A 6,268-nucleotide genomic window follows, 5' to 3' on the forward strand; every position below is an offset into this window, starting at 1 on the left:
GGCGCGGGCGAGGAGCAGGAATAACCCGGGCTGCGGGGCACGGTGCCACCTCCCCGGAGCCCTTGGGGCAGTTTTACTCACTTTGGACATTTTTATATATATTTTTATTATTCAAACCAACCCCCAAAACGTGCTTAGCGGAAGGAATCGATTCCAGTTTTCATTTCATTATCGTTATTTTGGGGTTTGGGTAGCTGGCGAAATAGAGAAAATGTTATTCATTGGGGGGGGGGGGGGGTGTGGTGAAAAATCATCCAAAGTAGGGAAGAAAATTGGAGTCCAACTTGAAATGGGCATTATTCTTCTTTAATAAGCCGTGATTAGGGTTTGTGGAAGGAGGAAAACAAAGTCATTTCCCAAATAGAATGGGGGGAAGCACAGAGCCGGGTATAACTTCGTAAAATGTCACGGTGGGAGACGCTGCCAGTGCCCCCCCCCCCCCCCCCCCGCCTCGACGGACACCGTGGGGGAAATCCGCTCCCTGTGTTGCTCCTGCGGTGACACCCCCAGTTTTGGGCAGCATTCAGTAAATGCCAGGGGCACTTTGCTCCTAATCTGTGTTTATTAAACCCCAAAAATTTAAAAAAAACCCCACACACCCCCCCCCCCGACGATGGTTATAAAATCGCAGGTAACTCTTTATTGCAACAAGGGGACGCGCGATCGAGCGTGTGAGCCGGAAAACCACCGTTTTACAGTGGTTTTGGTTTGGGTTTTTTTTTTTTAAAAAAGAAAGAAAATGTAAAAAGTCAGTAGTTACCTTTAAAATACTCTCTGCAGCGGGGGTGCGCGGTCGGGGCCAGGACCGCGGCCGCGCACCCGGCGTTTCCCCGAATTAACGGGGAATTTCCCGGCTCCCAGCCCGCAGCCGCGGCCGGGGGCAGCGCCTCGGGTCTGGGGGGGCTCCTGGGCGAGCGGAGGAGCCCGGCTGGGCCCGTGCTGCCGGCCGTGAGTGTCTTTCGAAGGGAGGACATTTTATTTTAATTAATAATTCGGAACAGCCACGCCGGGACCCGGACGCGCGTGTCTGCGCGCCCCGAGCTCTTTGTGCACCCGCGGCCCCGCCGGCTTCTTTTAAAACCACCCAAATACCCACTAATAACCCTTTTTTTTTTTTTTTCCTTTTTTTTTTTTTCCCCTTTCCCCTTTTTCCCGCACGCCTCCCCCCAATTTCCAACCCCAAACCCTGCTGCGGGTTTTCTCGCTCGCCGCATCTCGGCCCTCCGTGGCTGCGGAGAGAGAGAGAGGGAGAGAGAGAGGAGAGGTTGCCATATTTGCATATATGGTAATGAGCTCCTAATTGCCAGCCTTGCTGTGCTTTGCCGATCGATTTCGAGCAATACATAGGTTAAGGAAAGCTTGGAAATAGCGCGGCTCCCCTTCCCCCCCCTCCTCTCCCCCTCCCGCAGCCCCCCCCCGCCGGCCCCCCCTTTGCGATGGAGCTGGCCCCGCATTTGCATCGCAACTTTTTTTAAATATAACACGTATACTTTACGTATAGGCTACGTGGAGGCTCCTCGGCCGCTCCTATATATCCTTACGCCGGGCACGGCCCCCTCTCCTCCGGCGGCGGCTCCGGGGCCACCGCGAAGACCCGCGGAGTGGCGAGGTGGGGGCGAGCCGGGCTGGGGGCAGGCAGGTGAGGGCAGGGCAGGCAGGGCAGGGGAAGGGTGGGGAGGTAGGCAGGGCTGCGAGGCGAGCTGGGGAGTGTAGGCAGGATGGGAGGGCAGCGCAGGCAGCACAGGGCAGGGAGGGCAGGCACGGCTCCAAGGCGAGCAGGGGAGTGCAGGCAGGGTGGGAGGGCAGGTAGGCAGGCAGGGCGATGCGGGCAGGGCAGCGCAGGCAGGTGAGGCAGGGCAGGCAGAGCATGGAGGGAGGGCAGGGCAGGCAGAGGAGCAGGGCGGGCAGTCAGGCAGGGAAGGCAGCGCAGGCAGGTGAGCAGGGTCGGGAGGGCAGGGCGGGCAGGGCAGTGCAGGCAGTGCAGGCAGGGCAGGGCGGGCAGGGCAGTGCGGGCAGGGCAGTGCAGGCAGGGCAGTGCAGGGCAGGGCAGGCAGTGCAGGCAGGGCAGTGCAGGGCAGGCAGGGCAGCGCAGGCAGGACCCGCTGGCCTGACGGGCGCATCCCCCGCCCCGAGGTGGGGTGAAAAGCGGGGGATAACCCCGGGGGAAGAGGGGCGGCCGGGCCGGGACACCCCCCCACACACACACCGAATTCCTCACTCCGGGGGCCGGAGCGCGGAGCCCCCGCGGAGCCCCCGCGTGCCGCGCTGGGCCGGCCCCGCAGCCGGACAAACAATGTGAGACTTGGCGGAACAAAAGCCGCGGGGCTTGGGTTGCTGAACACGTCTGAGGCCAGACGAGCCGCGCAATTTATTGGACTTGGTGAGAAAAATCATAATAAAAAAAAAAAAAAATAAGGGGGTGGGGGGGGGGAAGCCGGCGGAGGGGAGCGGGGCGGGGGGGGGGGAGGAACTGGAGGGCTCCGTCTCTCAAAGCGTCTTTATTAGGGGCTGGGGATGCCCCGGGAGATGGGGGGGGGGGGGCGCGGGGGGGGTCCGGCTGCTGCCACCGGCCGTGCCCGGGGCTGGGGACGCGGGTGTCCCCCCCGCCCCCCCCCCCCCCCCCCCCCCCAACCCGGGGCCGGCTGCGGGCTCGGCGTTGCCCCCAAAGCCGTGGGAGCGTCCCCCTCTTCCCCCCCACCCCTTCCCCCCAGCATCCCCGCATCTCAGCTAAGAAAGTTTGGGGATGCCCCCCCCCGACCCCCCCCGGGCTTTTCTGCCGCGTCCCCTCCCTCCACTGCGACCCCGGGGGCCGGGATTATCCTGGAAATGCCCCGATCCGCCCCCCCACCCCCTTTCCACGGTCCCGGGGGTGACCCAGACCCACTCGGGGTGGGGGGGTGCACTGATCCTCCCCCCCTCCCCGGCTCGGGGACCAAGTTTTGGGGTGCAGACGCTCCCCCCCGCGCTGTGGGTGCAAGGAGAGGCCCGGTAGGATACGGCCATTCCCGGTCGTGGTGTGTGTGTGTGTGTCCCCCCCCTCCCCACGCGCGTCCGTGGGCTCATTGTTGCCCCCCCCCCCGCCAAGTGAAACTCCCACCCGTGGGCACGGAGCAGGCAGCGACGGGGTTTTGTGCTTTGCCCGAGGGGCTGCTCGTCGTGCGTGGACGTGGCGGGACCCCCGTGGGGCGTGAGGAAACCCGGGGGGGTGGGGGGGGGCTCCCCCAAATCCCCCTCCCGCAAACGGCTTCCCCGTGGGAGCGGCCGGGGGCGCTGCGAGGGGCCGCAGCGCGGAGCGTTGCGTGGGGACACGAACACGGGTGACCCTGGAAGCGGAGGGGACGGGCCACCCCCCCCCCACCCCCCCCGCACCCCGCATCCCGGCCGGGTTTTTCCCCCGCGGCCGCTCAGCGCTGGGAGGAGGATTTTAGGTGGGGGTGCGGGGGGGGGGGGGGGGGGAACATGCGCAGAGTTGGGGGATCCCCGGCTCCGCACCTCGTTATTGAATAAGCCAATCCCGACGGATGGGGCTGAAATCCGCGTTACAATAGACCCAGCGCGGAGGTTACGCGCCTCGTCCTCCTCCCTCCGCGCCTGAGCGCGGCCGGGTGCGGAGCGGAGCGGCAAAGAGGGGGTTTCTCCCCCCTCGCGAACTTCTCGTGGCGTTGAATTTCTTTAATTTCTCCCCCCCCACCATCCCCCCGCCCAAGGTCCGCGCTGCTCCGCGCAGTTCAAACCCTCCCCCGTGAATTTCTACCTTCCCGTAGCAGGCCGGGAAGGTCACCGAAAATAAGTGGATTTGGGGCTTTTGGGGGGGTTTTAGCAGGTGTTTGGGGGCAGAGATGAACCTCGGAGCTGCGGCTGGTCAAGCCCCGGCCGAAACCCACCTCCCGGCCCGGGCACCCGGTGGAAAATCCCGCACGGCTTTTTTTTTTTTTTTTTTTTCCTGCCAAGGAGTATTTTAATTTTAATTTTTATTTTCCCTAGTTTTTTTAAAAATACGCATCCCTGTGGTCTGTCCTTAATTTCCCCCATTAGCACGGGGAAGGAGAGGATGTTGTGCTCAAACGGTGCACGGGGAAAAATAAAATCGTGCAGCGGTTTGGGGTTGTTTTTTTTTTTTTTTTTTTCCGGTTCGTGCGTGGATTCCCGGCTCTGTAGAAAAACACTTGGTACCCGCCAGGTCAGGTCCTGCCCAGCTCAGCTCCGATTTTAGCCCTGAGCAGCCCCTCTCAAAAATTAAGTTTTTCTTTATACAATGGTGTGCGTGCAAATTTTAGGGCTGGAAATCTTAAAATCTGCCATGAATCGTGTGATCCCGCGATCGCGGCAACGGCTCCTTGTATTTATTGGCGGTTTTTTGTCTGGCTTCAGTTTGCCTAAAGCGACTTTATAGAAAAGCAGCAAAGCGTGGAGCAGGTTTTTATTTGCTAATGAAACTCAAAACACACCCGAGCACCTTCTGCAAATCGCTCGTGTCCTTTCCCTAAATCCTCCCGGATCGGGACGTGTCTAACGCGATGTTAATATATTTAAAAAAAAAAAAAAAATGCACTGTCATCGGGATAATCCCAGGGAGAATATAAGTTTGAAAGCTGAATCCGTGTCTTTGCAGCGTGTCTCGGGATAAATAGCAATATTCGTCGTGTTTCTTCTTTTGGCGGGTGAAAAAAATAATTATAATTTCCGGAGGAGCCTAAAATATAAATTTAGATTTTTTTTTTTTTTTAAAGTGGGATTTAATAAAAAGGACAAAAAAAAAAAGAGGGGAAGGCGTGCGGCTGTGTCCCCAAAATCCCGTCTCAGCGAGGGTGGGGAATGGTTAAAGCCGGGCCCGACCGGCCCCCGCGGAGCCGCTCCGCGACCGGCCACGCGTGGGGGCTGTGGGCGCCCACCAGCGCTGCCGGGTCTTTAACCGCCCCCCTCCGCCTCTTCTCTTCCAGGACAGCCCCGCGGGTCCGGCTCCGGTCGCTGCTTCCCCCCCCCCTCACCCCCCCAGCCCCGGCGGTTCTGCCCACGGGGGAGCAGCCGCTCGCGTGGGGAGAGCGGCCCAGGTGGGTCACGGGGAAACGCGGAGGGAGAACTCACGGGGGTGGGGGGGTGAGGGGGTGTCCCCGGGGGTGCGAACGGCTCCGGAAAGGGGTCGGAAAGGGCCGTTTGTCCTAAAGGAGGTGCAATTCGCAGGGGGGTGGGTGCCCCCCGTGGGGCCCCCGCTGGGTGCTGCTGCTCCCCCCGCGCGAGCATCCAGCAGGATGTTCCCCAAATCCGCGTTTTTTCCCCCAAACCAGGGCTGAAAGGGAAGGTGAGGGGTGGGGGGAAAGGCACAACACCCTCCCCACACCCCTAAAATAGCCCTTCGTGCGGCCGGGGGCTCGCAGGCAGGAGGCCACGGCGAGGGGCTGCCAGCACTAGTCCTGGTGGGGAGCGGGACCCCCCCGGGCAGGTTTGGGGCCCCCCAGGGCTGAGATGAGGCCCCCCAGGACTCTCCCTGTCCCTCATCCCCCTTTCCTCTCTCCCAGCCAGAACTGGGCCTGACGGGAGCCAGACCAGTGACTCCCAGTGGGGGCAACTGGGAGAGAGGCTCCTGATGGGGAGGACGCGCCACGGGCGGGAGGATCGGGCTCGGGGAAGGAGGAAAAACTCACACGAACAACGTCCTGCCCCAAACCCGCAGCCCGAAACCCGGCTGTTCTTACACTAGGAAAAAAAAATCCGAGGTGAAGAGGAATTTTAAGAGAAAAGGGAAAAAAAAAAACCCACCCTAAAAACCTGATCTTGTTTGAGGAAAATTCCTGTTATGAGTTTTGATGCTGTCTGTAGTCTAACAGGGAAAATAAAAGGGGAATTAATAGCGGTTGGTTCCCGTCGGGTCTGCAGAGCGCGGCCAGGCCCAGCCCCGGCCCCCACCGGGAGATGAGGGGGGGATGCCCCTTCCCCGGGGGGGCGAGTCGGGAGGGGCTGAGCCCCCCCGGGAGGGCAGAGAGACGGGGGAGATGGGGAGGGGGCGATGGCTGGTGGCGGCGGGAATGGGTGTTGTGATGGCGATGGGTGATGAGTGTTGGTGATGATGGTGATGGTGGGGATGGGTGATGGGTGTTGGTGAGGATGGGTGTTGGCGATGGGCGATGGGTGTTGGTGATGGGTGTTGACGATGGTTGTGGGTGATGGGTGTTGACGATGGTTGTTGGCGATGGGTGATGGGCGTTGACGATGGTTGTTGGCGATGGGTGATGGGCGTTGACAATGGTTGTTGGCGATGGGTGATGGGCGT

Source organism: Strix uralensis, chromosome 32 (assembly GCF_047716275.1).
Source record: "Strix uralensis isolate ZFMK-TIS-50842 chromosome 32, bStrUra1, whole genome shotgun sequence".
NCBI lineage: Eukaryota > Metazoa > Chordata > Aves > Strigiformes > Strigidae > Strix > Strix uralensis.